Raw genomic sequence first — 23,024 nt, 5'->3', positions numbered from 1 at the left:
GAGAACCATTCCAAGCCCAACCCCAAAACTGATGAAGCTTTGAATTAGTTATTTCCAAAAAAAAATTTCGTAACAAATCAAAAGCTTCGTCAGCCTTGGAGTTGAACGAGGAATCGTTCTCTCTCACTCTATTTTTTCCTTTTGTTTTTCATCATAGGAGTTTAAATTCACAAATTAAATGTTTTTATTTTTCTTGGACACATACTTGCTTAAAAAGAAGAAGAAGAAGAAGGCAAGGATCGATTTTGAGAACTATATATAATTAGTTATATGCTTGTATCTCCCTTTCTAACATCTAACTTATGCAAGAATTGAGGTGGAATATATTTTTATGATCATTATGATTATATCGAAAAAGGGACTATGGTCTTAAAATATTATTTATTCCGAAGGGACATAAATTATCAAAGGTACTAGGCTCTTAAGACCATTCTTAATTCCCAAGTGACATTATATCTATAAGGGTATATGGTCTAAAGAACACTCTTAATTTCGAGGGAAAAGAATGAGATGAAAGGAAGAAAACTTCTTCAACACAAATCAAAAAGGGAGAGAGAAGAAAATGGTTAATTTCATGGACAAAAAAAAAGGAGATGAAGGGCAGAATGACTCGTCAACACAAGTCATAGAGGGAGAGAGAAGAAAAGTATTTGAAGTTTCAGAATTCCTTTCAGTGTGCAAAATGCAATATATGTGAGCTCGCTATTTATAGAAGAAATTCACAACTAATATATGAGAAACTTTGGGAACAAGTTAGATCTAGTACAAAAATATCACAAATTCAGTACAATATATATATATATATATATATATATATATATATATATCATATTGAGTACAAAAAATATATTTTGAGTACAAAAATATATTATTGAGTGCCAAAATATATGTCTAATCACATACGAAAATATATTAGATTGCATACGAAAATATATCAGGATGTGTTCCGAAATATTGTAACAAAATTTGGCGACTATGAAAAACTTTCTAATAATGACTAAATTAATTATTTCATTTAAAATTTCCAAATAATAAAATATATATCAACATCCTTCAAAAAAAAAATATATATCAACATATATTTTTCGAATAATTTAAGGGTTAAATACGTTTTTAGTCCCTACAAAATCATAAGTGTAACGCCCTCATAAAAGTGTCTAGAATTTTAGAAAGCGTTAAAATTTAATACCGGGTACATTAAATTTCAATATAAAAATTTACCTGTGATGACTGATAATGTGTATATGTCTCTAGGACTCCTGTCTGATTATCTGATAATCTTTACATTTTATCTAGATGATATCTGTACTAACTGACGAACAGATAATATTATACATAATCTGATACATAATTCCCATAAACTGATATGGACTAAAATACATCACAACAAGTCCTGAGACATAATTCCACATATACACATCATCAATGGAGCACCATAATCAACATGTAGCCTTTCTTAATCTTTCTTCTGGGATGACTGTGTACCTGAAAAATAATAAATGGAATGGGATGAGACATAATGTCTCAGTGAGCTCCACCTATCCTAGGCTGCAGGCAATCCTTGGGTATACCTATGATTGCCCTCTGTCTAAATTCAACCTCTCTGAGGTTATACATCTTTAACCTGTAACTCTGATATCTTAACATAACTGAATATTTAATCTTAATATCTAACAAATGTGTTAGTAAAGTTAGCGTTGAACAAACAATTATCTGAGTTGATTTTACGAATAAACCCAGGTGGAGTAACCCCGGAATTTATTCCTCTGATAACCGGTATATATATAAATATTTCCAACTGGCGGGAACCCAACTGACGGGGATACCGGACTCCTCTGATTATTGTGGGGTCATCCTCACGGATAGTGCCCGTTCCAACTGGCGGGAACCTTTCGTATCCAACTGGCGGGATAGCGAAAGCCACAATTTAATAAATCAATTAATGTCATAACTGATAATGAGAATTAAAGTCTCGTCTCTAGCTGAAAATGTATCAATAAATATTCTCTTCTCTAAAATGGTAGTTTACCGGGGTTAGTGACTTTCCCATAATATTATTCATGGCTAATTTACTCTAAACAATCTCTTACTCTATTAGATACTCATTATGGTAGTATATGGTTGGAGAACATTATACACATTTCGGCTACATATTCGATATAATGAGTGTTAAAATTCTCAACCAAGCTAAAAGCCAATTATTTCCATAAAAGTTTCATTTACACTAGCCGAAATTATTTCCAACAAATTTACTTTCCAGAGCACTAGCCGAAATTGTGCAGACATACACTAAAACTTATCAAATTATCCTTCCTCCAATTTCAACACTACCATAAACATATTTAACATCATAAGAGCTATTTTTAGAGTATACTAGCAAGGGTATAAATCTTAAATCATAATCTATTATTCTAAAGGCATAATTTATTCTAAACATTCTTTTATATTAATACGCATAGCAATATGGTAGTATTTGGTTGGAGGTTCTCATAACACTTTTCGGCTACATATCCGGAAAAATGAAAGTTCAATCCGTAACCGCCAATGGTCGCGTATTCATTAAAAGTTTTTCATTCCCATTAGCCAAAGATAGAAACATACCAAATATTTAACAAACTTCCAATTTCCAGAATCTAGCCGAAATCATGTACATATTTCAAAATGTATTGAATCCTTGCCTAATAATTTTCCTCCAACCTCTATACTAACATAAGCATGAAAATTAACATAAAAGCAAATTCTAGAATATATTAGCAAGGGTATTTAGCCTAAAACATAATAGTTCTAACTATGTCCTAATGCTCAAAATCATGATTTATCAATCTATTAGTATAATTGAACTACCCAAAAGGGAAGGTTTACTAACTAAAGGAACTCACAATCTTGTGGAGGTTCCTCTTGAACACTTTGTGGCAAAACTTCCAACTACAAGCCACTAGTTACTTGCCTTCTCCTTCCAATAGCTCCTATAACATCAAACATGTTAAAACCACAATACCCATATCATTTTAAACACACTAAAAGCATGAAATTGGAACAATTTTACAAAGAGCAATTTTCCCCAATTGAAGGGTTAAGGGGCGGCCTACACTACAAGGAGGAGAAAGAGACTTCTTTGTAACTCACCAATGGTTCAATACTTCATGGGTAATCCTAAATTTAATCCTTGAAGCAATTTCCAATGGATTGGAGTGAGAAATAATGATTTGGGAAAAGATTGGATGAGGGGCGGTTTGCTTGGTTAAAGAGGGAGGGAAGAGATTGAAGCTTGTTTGTTGCAAGGAACACTACTAGGGACCCTTAAGCTTGATGATTGTGATGATTTCTTGAGGTTTTGGTGAAATTTTGAAGAAGATGGTGGTATGGAGAGAGGGAGGCCGATGGCTTAGTGAAAGAAGGAATGAAAATGTGTTCGTGAAAATATGAATGAAAGTGTGGAAAGTTATATAACTTTCTTTCTTTAAAAAAAATCTTTGGATGGCAATTGTCCTTTTTGCCCTTGGTTCAATATATTCTCATAGATAATTCGGAAAAATAGCTGACACAGATAAATGACATTTGACAGTGTTGTTAAGCGGGATATTACACTCTACCCCCCTTAAGAAAATTTCGTCCTCGAAATTTAAAGTTTATCTGAAAATAGATACGGATAATGATTTCGTATCTCAGATTCTAAATCTATGGTTTCCAATTCCACTGACTGAGAAGGATCGAGAATGAATTTTTGAACTGAGAGACATGAAATACATCATGTAATTCTAACATTAATGCTAACCGATATGTTACTGGACCGATACGCATGAATATCTGAAAGGGTTCAATATACCTTGGACTAAGTTTTCTTTATTCTAAATGTTCCTTGCGAACCCATCTTAGGTGTAACTTTCAGAATTACATGATCTCCCTCATTGAACTCTAAAGGTCTCTGTTTCTTATCTGCATAACTCTTCTGACGACTTTACGCTGCTTTCATCTTTTCTTGGATGGACTTAACCTTTAAAGTTGTCTCTTGAATAATTTCTGACCCCAAAATATCTTGTCTCCGATTTCTGTCCAACACCGTGGAGTTTTACAATTTCTGAAATAAAAAGCTCTGCATACTGATATGTCTTCCAATCACCTGAGTCGAAAAGGTTTAATAATAACCTCCTTAAGTGTAAGTTGTGGAATACATTATACATTTTGAGTGTAGTGGAAAACAAAGCTAACCAATGCATAAAATATTCTTCTGGTAAATTTCTAGTTCCACATACTCCTTATAAATCTGTCTTAGGTTACTACTACTTGTTTACCTTCACTAAGTTCTGGAAATATCTCATACACTTATTGGAGTAACACTCTTATTGACTTCGTCGATTCTTATCTTTCCATGAACGGATCCAACCTTTGAGGGGGTTCTTCATGATACGACTGATTCCAATAAAAATTTATTTTTTGAACTATACCCCATATAATGAGGTCTCATAATAATAACCACACCATTCTCTGTATAGGATCGCTCCTATTCAGAGCATTATCTGTCATTAAATTTACCTCAATGAATGTAAGAACTGATTCAATCTCCTCCATTATTCAACACATGAATATGAGATGTTATTGTTGATATCTGCTATGTTTTCTGTGGAATGAATCCAAACATGGTACTACCTTAAACAGCTGATGAAAGTACTAACTGACGAGTACAATCCATAAGTCATATTTAAATACAAAATGTACTAACTGGCGAGTACATTAAATATAATTCTTATACGAGTAACTCGTATAAGAAATGTGCTCCCATTTTACTCGGTAACTCGAGATTTTTTTTTCATATTCCAGAAATTTAGGTTCATCAAACATTATTGCTTATGTGACTCATGAAATTTTACAAAATAAATCATGGGAATGCTTCGGTCATGATAAATAAATTTATATGATATATTAATAAATTAATAACAAGAATTCATCAGCTTATTAATACAAAATAAATAACAATCTATTATGAAACCAACTTGTGTTAAAGGTACTCAATTTTACACGAAGTTAAAATATTACTGAATCTAGTATTGCTTTTAAGATTTTCTTCTTACATTAAGTAATTTTTCATAAAAGTTTTTGTAAAAACAGTTTATCGAGTCACAAGTTAGTTCTATCAGTTGCCACAATCATGCTTTTAGGTGGAATTTATCTCCAAGAAATTATATACAATTGTAGAACTTGATATATATACAAAAGCGAAAAGGAGATACCAACATTTAGTTATATATATATATATATATATATATATATATATATATATATATATATATATATATAGTTCTTTAAAATCCTTCTCCATCTTCTTATTCTTCTTCTTCTTCTGCTTAAAGTTTCTTTTTAACCAAGAAAGTCTACATGAACAATCAAAACGATTAATTTGTTAATTAAAACACCTACAATGAAAAACAACAGGAAAAGAACAGAGTGAGAGAACCATTCCAAGCCCAACCCCAAAACTGATGTGGCTTTGAATTAGTTTTTTCCAAAAAAAAATTTCGTAACAAATCAAAAGCTTCGTCAGCCTTGGAGTTGAACGAGGAATAGTTCTCTCTCACTCTATTTTTTCCTTTTGTATTTCATCATAGGAGTTTAAATTCACAAATTAAATGTTTTTATTTTTCTTGGACACATACTTGCTTAAGAAGAATAAGAAGAAGAAGGCAAGGATCGATTCTGAGAACTATATATAATTAGTTATATGCTTGTATCTCCCTTTCTAACATCTAACTTATGCAAGAATTGAGGTGGAATATATTTTTATGATCATTATGATTATATCGAAAAAGGGACTATGGTCTTAAAATATTATTTATTCCGAAGGGACATAAATTATCAAAGGTACTAGGCTCTTAAGACCATTCTTAATTCCCAAGTGACATTATATCTATATGGGTATATGGTCTAAAGAACACTCTTAATTTCGTGGGAAAAGAATGAGATGAAGGGAAGAAAACTTCTTCAACACAAATCAAAAAGGGAGAGAGAAGAAAATGGTTAATTTCATGGACAAAAAAAAAAAGGAGATGAAGGGAAGAATGACTCGTGAACACAAGTCATAGAGGGAGAGAGAAGAAAAGTATTTGAAGTTTCAGAATACCTTTCAGTGTGTAGAATGCAATATATGTGAGCTCGCTATTTATAGAAGAAATTCACAACTAATAATGAGAAACTTTGGGAACAAGTTAGATCTAGTACAAAAATATCTCAAATTCAGTACAATATATATATATATATATATATATATATATATATATATATATATATCATATTGAGTACAAAAAATATATTTTGAGTACAAAAATATATTATTGAGTGCCAAAATATATGTCTAATCACATACGAAAATATATTAGATTGCATACGAAAATATATCAGGATGTGTTCCAAAATATTGTAACAAAATTTGGCGACTATGAAAAACTTTCTAATAATGACTAAATTAATTATTTCATTGAAAATTTCCAAATAATAAAATATATATCAACATCCTTCAAAAAAAAAAAATATATATCAACATATATTTTTCGAATAATTTAAGGGTTAAATAAGTTTTTAGTCCCTACAAAATCATAAGTTTTTAAGGTTAGTCCCTATGAAATTTCAATGGTAATTTTAGTCCTCCAAAATTTTTAATTTTGTAAAAATAGTCTCTATTTTGAAAACATTTTACAAAAATTGGATAATTTTAGTCCTCCAAAATAGTCCCTATAAAATGCAAATAGGGTGTGATATCCCGCCTGTCAGTATCGGTGTATTACCAGTCGATCACGTCAGAGGAATTAAAATCATGGAAAGTAAGTTAATGGAAATATTTTACGAAATGTCAGCTTTTTACGGGAAAAGTATCAGAGTCGTTTTTAAACACACTTGAGGCAAGGGCATTATGGTAATTTCATGGGAAATGATATTTATATGTTTTTGGATGGAAAATATCTCATTATTTCCTTATCCTTTCTCTCTCTTGTTTTTGGCAAAGACTTTCTCTCTCCCTTCTCTCTTCTCCCTCACGCCTCTTTCTCTCTTCCTTCTCCAATCTTTCTCAAACTTCTTCCCACCAAAGACTCATGTCATATGAGGCTCCTTCAAGATCTTTTGTCACTAGAAGCTTGGATTTTGTTGTTTTCTCTACTCTCTACTCTTCTCCTCTTTGGATTTAATCAAGAAGCTAGGGTTTCTTTATGAGGGATGATTATGTTTGAAACTTGGTGGATCATTATGGATGTTAGGAACTTAACAAGCAAGGTTTAATCATGGGTTTGAATGGAAGCTTGAGGACAACTTGGAATCAAGATCAAGAATTAGGGTTTTGGAGGAAGCCTTGAGTTGGAGTATGGACTCAAAGTTTGGTAATCAACAAGTGATCATGGTGCTTTGAATTGCAAGAAAAATTATCAAGATTCAATGGTTTGATCAAAGGAAGTGGGTTGACCTAGAACTAGGGTTTTGGTTTACTTGAGCTTGAGGCTTGGAGCTATCACAAGAAACTTGTTTAGGTGAGTTCCATAGCTAGTTATCCTACCCTTTGGGATCATGTTTATGCCATATTAGTTTATTATGAAAACTATGAAAAGTCTAGGATTATGTATTGTGATAGTTGCCCCTTTTCTTGCCATGCATGCAAAACATGTTTATACTTGCCAAATGAATGTTTTATAAGTTTCCAATGATCAATTATGTTCCAACACACATAGAGACACTTGGTTTGAGGTTTTTGGGTCAAAAATACCATTTTTAAGTGTTCTGGACTGTCCTAACTCGCCATGGCGAGCTATTACTCGCCACGGCGAGCTAGAACTCCGAAAGGGGGGTCTTACTCGCCCCCAACTCGCCACGGAGAGTTACCACTCGCCTCCCCAGCAAATCTACTCGCCTAGGCGAGTAAGACAGTGAGGAATCTCATTGTTTTGCTCGCTTCAGGCAGGCATGGGGATTCGCGATGCGGTTTTCTCCGTGGTGTCTTTTTACGAATGTAAACCCCTCAAACCAAGGTCCTAAATGATGATCAAAGAAAGCATGATTTTTATAAGATGAAGCAAGTATCAAGCATGTTAGTAAGGCATGGCATACGAGAGAAACAAGTCATGAATCGGGTAGCAAAATATTCATTAAGCAAGGGAAAACTAGAGCCTCGGTATAGTTATCGAGAACTAGAATAGTTAGAAAGAATAGAATGCTTTGCATTAGTAATATGCTTGATAGACGCGAGGTAATGAGAGTATTATCTTTGCATAGAAGCAAGTGCCATACGAGTATGGCAAGACGTGAATTGATTTTATATCCATTCACAAAGTAAGTTGAGCAAGCATATAGTTACCTCTAGTGGGATCGTCTAGGGATCCGAGGTAAAGAGTTAGCATGTTTAAGTTAATTTTCATGCATAAGACTAAGACTTTTAAGAAAGAAAGAGTGTCATGTCTCTTGATATCCAAATTGGATTCAAGGGGTTCCCCAAGGGGAATAGTTAAGCCGTAAGGGAGCCGCATTTCACTAAGTTAAGGTGTCGTGTCTTTTGTATTCCTTCCAAGGTTGGGTACAAAAGGTTCTCCAAGGGGAATGGGGTAAGCCGTAAGGGACCCGCACGTTCACTAAGGGAGTCTGGTGCGCTCTTGCTAAGCATATCACCGGTAGTAAGGGATTAACTTCCGGGGTTACTCCACTCGGGACTAATCCGTAAAATGAACTCAGATAAGTTGTTTGTTACACGCTAACATAACCAATTAAGCTAACTATGCATATCTATTATACATGTTTATGTTATGTCATAGAGCCTTGACGTAGATCGTTAAGAACAAGTAGAGACTTGGCGTAGTTCGTCAAGAAGTAGTAAAATAGTAAGAATCACTTAGGTGATAAGAGATGATATGTTGTAGATACAACATATTAAGCAAGTAGAAGCAATTAAAGAAAGATATGCCGTGACGATCTTAGGTTACCCCTAATCGTCCGGTTTAGAATCGTGTCATGATAGAGATATAAGAGAGCCTTGATGCTTAGAGTGTACTCTTGGCAATGCGTTTTTAGTTCCCCTTTCACCGCCATGACACGTATAGCAGAGAAGCCTATAACAAGTTAAGAATATTAAGACGGCCCTAGCAAGCACCGCCGTCTAAGAAAGCAAGTCCCCACACACGTATAATCAACCGGCAGGTTGTATTGTAGACACGTGGTGACCGTAGGTTTCCCCCGTGGTTGCCTATAGCCTAGGGTTAGGTGGAACTCACTGAGACATTATGTCTCATCCCAATCCTTATTTGTTTCAGATATCAGGATGGTTTAGCAAGCTAGTAGCTGGATGGATGTTTCAGCAAGTGTTCGTTCGTACCAGCTGCAGCATGGCCTGGATGTTCAAGGATGCATATGACATATTTTAGAAAATTGAGTTGTAATTTATTGTACGAACGCATTTGTTGTATATAATATTCATTCGCAGTTTTTATGTTGTAAATTTTTAATGTATCCAGTACTAAACTAATACACATGCTAGACTTTCTAGATACGTCTAGTATGGGTGTTACATAGGGACTAAAAGTTAATAAAAAAATTTAGGGAGGGACTAAAAACATATTTAACCCATAATTTAATCTCGACAAATTTCCACTGAATTTATTACTAATTTTGAAAGGAACAAATTGGAACAATAAAAATAGAATTTGAGGTCTTTTAGAAAAAGTTTCTCAAATTTGTTTTGTTCTTTGAGCATATTTGAAAATGAGTGAAGACATATTCTGGTCTCGGGGAAAGTCATCGACAAAAAATAAGACCAATTTTTGTTCTATTTTTTTTTTCTATTTTTTCTTCAAAATGTGGGTCAAATTTATCCCTTAAAATATACACAAACTTTAGCGTAGTAATAAGAGAGGTCAGACAGGCATGATAGTTCCCTTATTTCCGCTAGTTATTTATAAAAAATGTGTTCCCATTTTACTCGGTAACTCGAGATTTTTTTTCATATTCCAGAAATTTTGGTTCATCAAACATTATTGCTTATGTGACTCATGAAATTTTACAAAATAAATCAGGGGAATGCTTCGGTCATGATAAATAAATTCATATGATATATTAATAAATTAATAACAAGAATTCATCAGCTTATTAATACAAATTAAATAACAATCTATTATGAAACCAACTTGTGTTAAAGGTACTCAATTTTACTGTAACACCCATACCAGACGTATCTAGAAAGTCTGGCACGTGCGTTAATATTAGTACTGGATACATTAAAATATACAACAATTAAAAACTTCGAATGAATAATATTTACATCAAGTTACGTTCGTATAAATAATAATACAACACAACTCATCCATACATAAAATACATCCTTGATGTCCATAACGTCCTGCAGCTTTACGAACGAACCCCTGAAGTAATATCCATCCGGCACCGAACATGCATAAACATCCTGCTTATCTGAAACAAATAAGGATTGGGATGAGACATAATGTCTCAGTGAGTTCCCCTAATTCCTAGGCTATAGGTAACCTCAAGGGGAAACCTACGGTCACCACGTGTCTACATTACAACCTGACGGTTGATTATACGTGTGTGGGGACTTGCATACTTAGACGGTAGTGCATACTAGAGCCGTCATAGTCTTATCTTAACTTGCTATAGGCTTCACATCCTATACGTGTCATGGCGGTCGAAGGGGAATCTAAAACCGCATTGCCAAGAATACGCTCTATGTATCGAGGCCTAACATAACATAATCATGGCACGATTCTAAACCGGACGATTAGGGGAAACCTAAGATCATCATCGGTATCCTATTCTTAACTTGCTCTTTCCTTGTAGCATCTAATGCTCTTGCTCTTAACTTAATCATGAACATAAACATAAACATAACATAATCATATCGTGCATAAACGTATCTAAGTTCATTCATAAGGTTAGCGTTGAACAAACAAACATTATCTTGATTCATTTTACGGATAGTCCCGGGTGGAGTAACCCCGAGATCAATCCCATACATGACCGATGTACGTACATCGGACTCCCTCGGTGTCGTGTGGTTCCCTTGCGGCTTAAACCATTCCCCTTAGGTCGAGAACCTCCCGTATCCCCCTGATAGGGCCAAACCGCAAGTGCACGGCCTATCGAAGTAATAGTAGTAAGTAGAGTTATCGTTCCGCTAGGGAGTTGTTCAACTTAATTAACTTTTAGTGAGTGATTAGAGGAGAGAAAGTTAATAAAAGGGGGTTTGATTGCTGAAGGTAAAAACAATAATAATAAAGGGCCTTAGGATCATTGGTTCATCATAATGACTAATCCTTCACTAGACAAAACCTAAACATCTAATTTCGTGATTTACACACTAATTTCTAAAGACCGGTTTCCCTTAGCCCCTCACCTTTCCGATGAAAGTCCGGTGAGAGTTTACTTCTAGTAACCAAGCCTATTTCACTGACATGATTACTAGAAGATGCATGGAGGATTGAAACTACTCTTTGTCTCAATAATTGCAAAGACTATTTCACTGTTTTGCAATTATTGTCTAGATTCACTTGTTCCAACATCAAGACTCCGCTCTCGCTTTATGAATTGATGTTTGGGATGATGGATTAACGATTATCAAACCCTCCGCTTTCGCTTCCACAGTTTGATAATTGTTAATCCACGTTAAGACGGTGAATCTAGATTAGAAATTAGGGTTACATAGAAATTAGGGTTTAGACATGTTTTGTTTAGGATTGAGTCATTAGACTCCCCAACAATCCCAAGACGAAGAAGTCTACTCACTCATGTTCATCGTAGACATGGGGGAAGAAGAGAGAAAATAACAGTAAAGTAAATTGCAAAGAAAGTAAAAGGGAAAATAAAGACTTTTATTAAAATAGCAATTGAAATAAACAAAGTAAAGGATGATTGTTTATGGTGGAGAGCTACTCTATTTATAGCTTTACATCTGACTTAGAAACTAAGCAACTAAAAGGATAAAACAATAAAGCTGCAACAGGGTAACTTGGGCTCGAAGAAAAGCAGCAAAACAGGTCCTGGAGACGGGCACGGCCGTGCCACATGTTGGCACGGGCCGTGCCAAGCTTCTGACTTTGGGGGGGACATATTTTTGTCCCGTATCTTCGTATTCTTGCGCTGTATTTGTTCCAATCCTCTTTCTTTTGCTCCAAGGCACCTTCCACCATATATTTATTCCTAAAATAAAATAAAACACAATTTGAAGTAAAATATTCTAATATAAAATAAAATGAAATAAGACTAAATCAAATCTAAAATAAAACTAAACTAAATAAGGCAAAAAATAAGACTATCTATGACTCATCAAACTCCCCCACACTTGAATCTTTGCTTGTCCTCAAGCAAAAGGCAGCAAACATAGTAGCAACAAAAGATTTGACTATGGCAATATTAAGAACAAATGTCTCAAAAGAAAGGCTTTGCTTCAAGTACACTAATTACAACTTCAAACACTTCTCATGAACCTATTCTACCCAACATCAAGTCTCAAGTGAGTGTGTGTGTGCAGTCCAACCCTTTTCTTGCTCCTGTATAAGACATATATTATGAGGAATAGGTTCTATCCCTAGTGCTAAAGTAACCGAGAAAAGTCCTTTCTTCATTTCATATAAGAGTGATGGGAATTTAAGTTAAAATTAGATTAGATTAACAATTAAGCACAAGGGGCTGCAGATGCTTAGGGGCTATCTATCCTCATAGGAAGTCTTCTCGGATGTAATTGTCCTTTCCCCCTAGATTCAAAATCACCCTAAGCAGTGCTGCAAAATTATTATTTGTTTCATCTCTGCGTAGGAAGTCTTTTTGGATGTAAATGTCCTTTCCCCCTAGCATTGATGAATTTTGTTTCACTTTAAGTTCAAATTAGGGAGTCACCACCACAATTAGGAAGTTGGGGATTGTCCTTTCCCCCACATGTTGGTGCCATTCTCCCGACCCATTTAACATTAACAAATTAAAAAGAATATAACAATTAAGAACAATTTGATTAATTTTCCCACACAAACTTATACTACTTTTACTCTTAAGACTTTAAAGGGTCTAAGTTAACACTAAAGATAGAACGTGTTCCTTAAAATACCTATTCATACATTTACTCAAGGATTGCAACCGAGTGCTTTTCTCATTGGAGAATTTCACAATAAAACATGACATGGGTATAGCAAGAACATAAGAAACACAAGAAACTACTTTCATGTACAAGAGGCAACCTTTAAGAAAGAGACAAAACAAAAAATTTCATGCCATTTTTTACATTAAAAACAAGCTACTAGTCATGCCTCTTGCTATAAAAACAAAACAAAAGAATAAAGTTCAAGGGAGTTTGGGAACACTACGACTCTAGACACTTTATTAGCCCCCCCCCCCCCCCCCCCACACTTAGGGGAAGCATTGTCCTCAATGATTCAAAAGAATAGGAAATTAAAAGAGAAGAAGAAGTAGAGGAAGAAGAAAGAAGGAGTAGAAGAAGAGGAGTAGAGGGAGAGAGAAGGGAAGAGAGGAAGAGGAAAGCTCACATGTTATTGAGGTCCATAAGGAGGACCTTGAAGTTGGAGGTGTTGCATCATCCGACGGAGCATCTCATTATTTTCATCATTGACACGGTTGCCCCTTTGAACTTCATTGCGAAGGCCGGAGATCTCAACACCTTGCCTTTGTTGCTCGGTGCTCATCCTCTCGATTTCATTGTGAATCCATGTCCATCTTTGATTTTCATTAAGCTCACCGGCTTCATGGCCATGGTGCTCCTCCTCATGGTGCAAGTTAGCACCTTCTCCCTCATCATGGTGCAAGTTAGCACCTTCTCCCTCTTCATCATCTTGCTCACCAAGAACCTGCACATCATTAACATACAACCAATTTTCTTCCACCTCGGTGGTAGTCCGAGATGGGTTAGGCAATAAAAACACGATTGGCATATTTAGCTTAAGTTGGTAATGGAGCGGTGGACGATGTTTGATGAAATTCATAGCAATAAGGGTATCTATGTTAAGCCTATTGTTTCCCTCAATTGGTTTGATCCCCTCATCTTCACCCACTCCAAAACACCTAGCTATATATGTAATGATGCCACCCACCATTATGTCTCCTCTACTGGACGGTCTAGTGCCGACAAAGTCTAGGTAATTAATCAAATAAAAACAAGTATTGACGGGGTGGTTGTGGAGCATTGCCCATAGCATGAACAATTCATCGGTTCTAGTGTTTCCTAGCTCGGTTCTACCCCAAATAGTGCAAGCCATTACCCTTTGGAGGTACCTAAGTACGGGGTTGTGGATGTTGCTAGCTTTGTTGGCTCTAGGAACATAGTTGGAAACGCTGGTGATACGTGTCCAAAAGGCAGCTGGGTCATAGTTATTCGGTTTTAGGCTAGGATCCCAATGATCATGAATATATCCTTCATTTGCAAAACCTAAGGCCTCACAAAAGTGCTGAAGTGACATGTCATAATCAATATTCATCAACCGAAAAACAACTCTATGGTTAGGGTTATCAAAATTCAACTTATCTTTAGTGAAAACAATTGAGCTTAAAAATTCATAAGTGAAGTTTTCATAACCCCGCATAGGTTTCAGCAAATCAGTCCAACCTAACTTTCCTATCAACCTAGAAACGTCATTAAACAGCTCTAGCACATCTAAAGTATTGGGATCAGGATAACGAGAAGGATGCAAGTGTTTAGAGATTAGAATTTTATACCTGTCCCGTTGCTTGTTGTTTTTGAAGTTTATTCCATGATTCTTCACTTGTGCTTGCTTCTTTGGGGGAGGTCCTCCTTGAGAGCTTGCTGGTTCTTTACCACTTCTTCTTGAAGCCATTGACCCTTGTTGGAATTGGTTTTGAAGGTTTAGGGTTTGGGAGGATTTTTTGGTGGAAAGGATTGGTTTAGGGTTGGGGTTGATGTTTAAGGAAGGTTTGTTGGTTTGGATGTGGAGATTGGTTAAGGTTTTGAAAGATTAGGGTTTTGGTGAATTGTGGGTTTGAGTGGATGAAAGATGTTTTTGATTGGTGGTTTTTGTTTGGGATGAAGTTTGTGGTTGATTGGTGAAAGAATTGAGTGGTTTGGTGAAGAATTGAGGGAGATATGAAGGTTTGAAGGTTTGAAGGTTATGGAGGTTTAGAGAGAAGTTTGAAAGATGAAAGAGGGTTGTTGTTTGTGAATGAGGAGGAAGAAAGAAAAATTTGTATATATGGGCAACAAGAGGTCGGGCACGGCCGTGCCACCTATTGGCACGGGCCGTGCCATCTTTCTGACTTCATCCATCATTTTTTTCTTCAAAACTTGGCACGGCCGTGCCATACCTAGCACGGGCCGTGCCTCTTCTCTGGTCCTGGGGCTTCAAAATTTTTCCATTTTTTCCGAATCAACTTGGACAATTACCTACAAAAACGTTTAAAACAAAGAGAAACAAAACAAAATTAAATGCGTGGGTTGCCTCCCACGAAGCGCTCTTTTAATGTCATTAGCTTGACGGTTAGAAAGAGTCCTTAGAACGGATCAAAGATATCATATTGTGTAGATGACGCTATAAAACGTTCTTTCACAACATGATCGTTAAGCATGCAACAAGAGTAAAGAGCGGGACCCTTCATAACATTTTCCAACTCGTATCCTACCATTTGATCACTCACTTGAAAGACTATCCTACCAAGTTTAACATCAATGAGAGCTCCCGCAGTTGCGAGGAAAGGTCTACCTAGGATTATAGGGACGTCATCGTCCTCTTCAATGTCAACGACTACAAAATCAGTGGGGATGTATATCCCCTCTATCTTAACAGGTATGTCCTCGACAAATCCTACAAGTTTCATGGTAGAACGATCAGCTAACTTTAATTCCATTTCGGTAGGTTTCAACTCTCCTATCCCTATCCTTTTAAGAAGTGACAAAGGCAGCAAACTAACACTAGCTCCTAAGTCACATAAGGCTTTGTTTATGGTTTCATTCCCAATTTCACACGGTATGGCAAAGGTACCTGGATCTCTAAGCTTAGGGGGTGCTTCTTGGATGATTGCACTAGTTTCCTTAGCCAAGGCTATTGTCTCATTATTCTCTATAGCCCTTTTCTTTGAAAAAATTTCCTTTAAAAACTTGGCATATAGAGGCATCCTAGACAAAGCTTCAGCAAAGAGAAGTTTAATGCAAATCTTCCTAAGTATGTTAACAAATTTTTCAAACTTACCCTCTAGTTTAAGCTTTTCAGGGTTTAAGGGGGATGGAGTTTTGTTTTCTTCAAGTGGTTTTGCTTCTTCTATCACAACTTTATCACCTAAGGGCTTGACATTTTCTTTCCCAATGTTTTTAACCTTAGCAAAAGTTTCGCCTAACTTACTACCCCCAAAAGATATAACATTAACTTGGGCTTTGGGATTGGCTTCGGTTTGACCAGGAAAGACTCCCGGTGTTTGGGAAGATGTAGCCACTTGTTGGGCTATTTGAGCGATTTGAGTTTCAAGCATTTTAGAGTGAGTAGCAATAGAATCAACCTTGGTATTGAGCTTGGAAAGAGAATCATTCAGAAATCCAGTTTGGTTTTTAAGTTCTTGAAGTTGTTTGTTTTGGTTGGCAATAGAATTTTCCAACAAAATTTCCAAATTGGATTTCTGAGTGAATCTTTGGTTGTTTGCATAACCGGGTGGTGCTACTTGTCCATAGGGATTTTGGTTTTTATAAAAATTTTGATTTTGTCGCATCCCTTGGTTGTATTAAGCATAATTCATTTACTCAACACCATTAATAGCACTACCTAGTTGGCAATCAACACCAGCATGACCAGTTATACCACATATTTCACAAGAAGGAGTAGAAGCAGAATTGATAGCACTAACATTGAGTTTTTCAAGTTTTTCGGTTAGTGTATCAATTTTAGAAGCAAGGTGGTCATAGTTAGAGACTTCGTACATACCTGCCTCCTTTTTGGAGGATGAAGAACTAGTAGTGGCTCTCTCGTCGGTCCATTTGTAATGATTTTGAGCCATGTCTTCAATCAAGGCATACGCCTCTGTGTAGTTCTTATTCATAAGTGCTCCACCTGCAGCTGCATCAACAGACATCTTAGTGGTATAAGACAAGTCATTATAAAAAGTGTGGACTATAAGCCACTTCTCTAGGCCATGGTGGGGACAAAGTCTTAGCATTTCTTTGAAACGCTCCCACGCCTCATAGAGAGATTCCCCATCTTTTTGGTTGAACGGCGTGATTTGGTCTCTAAGTTTAGCGGTTTTAGATGGTGGAAAGAAACGGGCAAGGAATGCTTGCCTCATCTGATCCCATGAAGTAATGGAACCGACTTCGAGGGAATGGAACCAAGCGCTAGCTCTATCCCTTAAGGAAAAGGGAAAGAGATGAAGTCTTACGGCTTCTTGGTTCTCCTTCATGGTTACACTAATTCGTAGGAAAACAGAGATGTGAAGATTGGGATCCTCAGTGGGGGATCCCGAGAATTGGTTTTGCTGCACCAAGTTAAGTAGGGCAGGCTTAATTTCAAAATTGTCATCCTCAACCGTTGGGTACACAATAACAGCTTGTGGCTCAGCCGTAGATGGCGTTGCATACTCTTTGAGAGTGCGATTGGCCATGGCGATGTTATTTTGTGCTGCTCTCCTTCTTCTATGTAAGAACCTTTCGATCTCGGGTATGAATACCGCTTGATTTCTAGTTCTTCGCATAAAAGGTTGAGAACCCAAGAAGTTAACGATAACAGAAAAATAAAAAGTTAAAAATAAAAAGAAAAGAGAAAGAAGAGAGAAATCTAATCACTAAGAAAAAGCTAATTAAATTAGTTAACTCCCCGGCAACGGCGCCAAAAACTTGATAGGGCCAAACCGCAAGTGCACGGCCTATCGAAGTAATAGTAGTAAGTAGAGTTATCGTTCCGCTAGGGAGTTGTTCAACTTAATTAACTTTTAGTGAGTTATTAGAGGAGAGAAAGTTAATAAAAGGGGGTTTGATTGCTGAAGGTAAAAACAATAATAATAAAGGGCCTTAGGATCATTGGTTCATCATAATGACTAATCCTTCACTAGACAAAACCTAAACATCTAATTTCGTGATTTACACACTAATTTCTAAAGACCGGTTTCCCTTAGCCCCTCACCTTTCCGATGAAAGTCCGGTGAGAGTTTACTTCTAGTAACCAAGCCTATTTCACTGACATGATTACTAGAAGATGCATGGAGGATTGAAACTACTCTTTGTCTCAATAATTGCAAAGACTATTTCACTGTTTTGCAATTATTGTCTAGATTCACTTGTTCCAACATCAAGACTCTGCTCTCGCTTTATGAATTGATGTTTGGGATGATGGATTAACGATTATCAAACCCTCTGTTTTCGCTTCCACAGTTTGATAATTGTTAATCCACGTTAAGACGGTGAATCTAGATTAGAAATTAGGGTTACATAGAAATTAGGGTTTAGACATGTTTTGTTTAGGATTGAGTCATTAGACTCCCCAACAATCCCAAGACGAAGAAGTCTACTCACTCATGTTCATCGTAGACATGGGGGAAGAAGAGAGAAAATAACAGTAAAGTAAATTGCAAAGAAAGTAAAAGGGAAAATAAAGACTTTTATTAAAATAGCAATTGAAATAAACAAAGTAAAGGATGATTGTTTATGGTGGAGAGCTACTCTATTTATAGCTTTACATCTGACTTAGAAACTAAGCAACTAAAAGGATAAAACGGTAAAGCTGCAACAGGGTAACTTGGGCTCGAAGAAAAGCAGCAAAACAGGTCCTGGAGACGGGCACGGCCGTGCCACATGTTGGCACGGGCCGTGCCAAGCTTCTGACTTTGGGGGGACATATTTTTGTCCCGTATCTTCGTATTCTTGCGCTGTATTTGTTCCAGTCCTCTTTCTTTTGCTCCAAGGCACCTTCCACCATATATTTATTCCTAAAATAAAATAAAACACAATTTGAAGTAAAATATTCTAATATAAAATAAAATGTAATAAAACTAAATCAAATCTAAAATAAAACTAAACTAAATAAGGCAATAAATAAGACTATCTATGACTCATCACCCCCTGGCGTGGATAACAAGAGACACGAGCACCTACGTCTTGTTACTCAGTGACATGCGGGTCCCTTACGGCTTGAATCGTTCTCATAATGAGAACCCCTTGTATCCCCCTGATGTGGATATCAAGAGACATGTCACCTACACTTATTAGTCATGGTCTTGTCGTGTATATAAGTTAAACATAATCATACATACATGTTTACCTCGGAACCTTGATCGATCCGATTATCGGTAACCTATACTTGTTCATAAACATACCTAATCATGGTGAATAGATCAACTAGTCAATCCACGGCTCACATACTTGCTAAGGCATGCTAGATCATATGCGAAGAGAATACACTTCGCGTCTTATCATTCTAGGGATCCATATCCTATAGTTGCCTTACTTGTCACATGCTATCTTCTAGTTCTCGACTAGCTAAGTCGAGGCTCTACATACCTTCCCTTTCTTAGTTCATTACTACCCCATCATGCTTAAACTCTCCTGAGCCATCCTTGTGATACATGCTAAGATTGCCACGATTAATGATGCAAGGATCAATTGACGATGTGTGCAAATTTCCAATAATATCTAAGGACCTAAAATTCCATAAACCCAAGTTTCGAGCCATTTATAAATTCTATGTTTTGATAAAGCCAAACTTGTTCCAGTAGAAAAATAAGTAAAAACAGTGAAAGAACACTTCGAAACGATCGCTACGGACCCCCACGCGACTGCCCCCAAGCACCCGAGCGCAGAACAACGCGAACGTTGTCCTGTCTGGGGCGCCTAGCGCCATAGGGAGGGCGCCTAGCGCTGGGCTCTCTGACTTTGGCCGCCTAGCGCCCTTGTTCAGGCGCAGCGCTGCGAATTCTGCGTTTTCGGTGATTTCGGCTGCGGGTTTTCGCCATTTTCGACCCAAAATTCGTCCAATTTGACCCTGTAATGCACCAAACACATCCAGCAACTTGTATAGACTTAATTAAACATATATCATGGCAAATTTTAACATATAATCAACTAAGATTGGCTTAGGGTACTAAAGTTTCATAAAAACTAAACTAACATAAATCATGATTTTCTACAAGATTAATCAATCCCAAAGGTGGGTAATCTATCTATGGAACTCACCTAATCATGTTTGCTTGCTTTACTTCAATACCTAGCTTCAAACCCTAGCTTTGCTTCATTCCTTGATTTCTTGTTCTTTCCCACCAAACCATGCTTTGATCCTTTCCTTTGCTTGTTTCTTACTTGCTAAGCCATGCTTAATCATGCTTGATCATGATTTGGAAGAAGTTTGGTTGATTAGAGAAGAGAGGGAGGGCGCATGATTGAGAGAAGGAGGAGAGAACTCTTTCTCTCAAAACCTAGAGAGAGAAAGAGGAAGAAATTGTGAGGTTTTCCACCCTCAAATCACTTATATACTCCCTTGAGCGAGATTACTTAAATGCCCTTCGTCTCAGTCGTGTTTACCTGACCCTGATACATAACTCATGCTTAACTGATATTACTTATAAATATCTTCCGTCGTACTTAACTTTCTTCATCATAATCACTTTCCACGAATCTTAGTCCTCTGATACATTTAACAGATGAATTTTCCATTAGCTGACGAGCGGGATGTTACACTCTACCCCCTTTAAAAAAAATTTCGTCCTCGAAATTTAGAGGTCAACTACCAATCATCATGCCAAAACTTACCATATATGGTCTGAGTCAAGCATTTTTTCCATTCCTACATATCCAAAAGGTCTATCGCTTCATGTCCTTATCTCGTTCCTTAATCCACATATAACTGAACAAAACCTTCTTGATCTTAATTTCACTCACTTAGAGTTTTCTTAGTATATTATGATTCCGAACTTACTTTGCTACACATAACTTATTGACTTAGACTTGGATTTAATCCGCTTAACATAAACCATTAATAAAAGTATCTTATCATAGACATGAACACTCAGGATTTGCCTTTTTAACTGGAATCCTATCGAATACCAGGTTTGCCCTGCAGTGCTTACTTGCAACATAAAACATCTTTTCATGCATACATAATCTTATCGGGTAACATATAATTCATACATCAGTTTACTTAGTGTACCTTGAGACATTTTCCTCACTCCAACATTACTTATCTTGATGATTCTACAAATCTCTTGTCTCTTTTCAGAGTCTTAAGAAATCTTTCGATCTCATTACCATTCCTATTGCACCCAAATTCATGGATGACTCATATAACTTGTCATAGAGAGGTGAAATTAATTACGCCTATACATATAACATTCATCAACCCATCTCGTAACTTACATGCTCTTAAAACTTCCGAGTTAAACCTTTTGCATTTGAATACTCTTATCATATACTTGTGCGCTTCATAATACTTTTCGAGCAACTTTGTTGATTACATCAACACATCTTACTCACCATAACAATCACATACTTCCAAATGTCGCTTCTTGTTAAATAATAACGATACTCGTTCTAACATATTACTTTAAAAAGTTTTCTAAACATGAGTATTCGGATCCTTGGAACGAATAGAGACATAATCTTTTAAAAGAATTTTGTGAAAAATTGTCATGTTTAAATAATTTTGTTTCCAAGTCTCTCAATACCCATTTTAAATTTAAGAGTTTTTAAATCATAGTTCGAAATCTTCATAGCAAGTATCGTGATCGTTTAACAGGTCTGACATAAGAGAGTATGCACTTAATCGTGCATAACTCATGATTTATATCTTCATCCAGAATGAAATTCTTGAACTTTAAAGTAACTTCTTTCTTATTCTTTCTTGACTTACATGCATATCTTGGAGACTCGCATAATTGCATAACATAATTCATATAGGATCCTTGACCCTCGTAACATTATCTCATCTCCTCATTCTGAGAACAAATAACGTGAATCTTCAAAACATCATATCCGGTTACGTTCACACATTGTCACCTCATCCTGCATAACACTTCTTCTTTTAATACCGGCCTCACACTTGATAATTCAATCTTTACTTTGAGTTGCAAAAAGAAACCTTTCGACTCTTACCTGCATTTTTTTTTCTTTTCTTGTCATAGCACATATCCTTACATATATCCTTCTTATCATACTTAAATAAAGTCATATCCATTATGCCTTTGTCATATTCTTCGCTGACCGGATCAGTCTCATTACTTATTCAATATTCCGAGAACTCCTCGCTTGTTCCATAATACCTCTTAAGAAGACTCTTACTTTCAAGTTCCATGGTTACTGTCCGAAACTTTATCTATTAACTTTCGTTGCGCCACTCTGATTCCCACCAGTTAGCTTTAACCAATATTCTAATCCATTAAGACAACTGAAACTTTACATATGAGCATCATCTTCTTGAACTCTTGTCAAGACCTATCATGTGGTAACCAATGCCAAAATCTTACACCTTTCATTACCTTATGACATATACTTATCGTACTTTAAACTTGTCTCCGAGAAATCTCGAATTTCCCATAGAAGACTCATCATAAATTATACATGCTTTTCTTGATCTTGCTTCATTGCATCCCTGTATTCTCGTATACTATGTTTTGCGTAATCAATGGATGCTTGCTCGTTAATTTCTTTCTTTAAGAAAACATTATAATACAACACACGGGTCATTGGCGTTGACTATTTCTCTTTATATAAAAACGTAATAAGTTTGGCCCCAGTCGTTGCTCTAAAATCACGAAATAAGTTGACAACACAACTGTGTCATCTAACTTTAGTTCCCGTGAGTTTAGCCCACTCTACGTGAGTCGTAACAACCGGTACCTACAAAATTCCATTTTAAAATCTATAAACATCAACTCCAATCACCCATATGTGTCTACCTTTCTAAAATCTTGTAAACTTTTGAATTCAACATTTAACGGGCTTTAGCAATTCAATTAAGCAAAACATAGATCCGGGGGTACTCATGACTTCATAAAACCTGAAAATCTTGTGACATTCGTATAATTCTCTACCACTTTACTTTCCATCTCATGCCTTTGCATCCACTTAA

General features: G+C 36.2%; 2 long non-coding RNA genes and 1 other non-coding gene across 3 annotated transcripts; 1 reads left to right on the top strand and 2 right to left on the bottom strand.

The window, feature by feature from the left end:
- Positions 1-1,154: 1,154 nt before the first annotated feature.
- Positions 1,155-3,436, bottom strand: LOC146922195 (uncharacterized). The gene is made up of 3 exons (XR_015012387.1): positions 3,127-3,436; positions 2,880-2,966; positions 1,155-1,485 (listed from the first exon to the last, which is right to left on the bottom strand). It is a non-coding gene; the product is annotated as an uncharacterized LOC146922195 (long non-coding RNA).
- Positions 3,437-10,246: 6,810 nt separating this feature from the next.
- LOC146922193 (uncharacterized) lies at positions 10,247-22,415 on the bottom strand. Its single transcript, XR_015012396.1, has 2 exons — positions 20,138-22,415; positions 10,247-10,431 (listed from the first exon to the last, which is right to left on the bottom strand). It is a non-coding gene; the product is annotated as an uncharacterized LOC146922193 (long non-coding RNA).
- On the top strand, positions 17,105-17,211 carry LOC146922194 (small nucleolar RNA R71). Its single transcript, XR_015012957.1, has one exon. It is a non-coding gene; the product is annotated as a small nucleolar RNA R71 (small nucleolar RNA).
- Positions 22,416-23,024: the final 609 nt, after the last annotated feature.

The sequence above is a fragment of the Medicago sativa genome, chromosome 5 (genome assembly GCF_051527215.1).
Source record: "Medicago sativa cultivar Bolivia chromosome 5, Bolivia_mono, whole genome shotgun sequence".
Taxonomy (NCBI): domain Eukaryota; kingdom Viridiplantae; phylum Streptophyta; class Magnoliopsida; order Fabales; family Fabaceae; genus Medicago; species Medicago sativa.
Note: the sequence above shows the minus strand (reverse complement) of the source record. Positions and strands in the feature narration are given on the sequence as shown.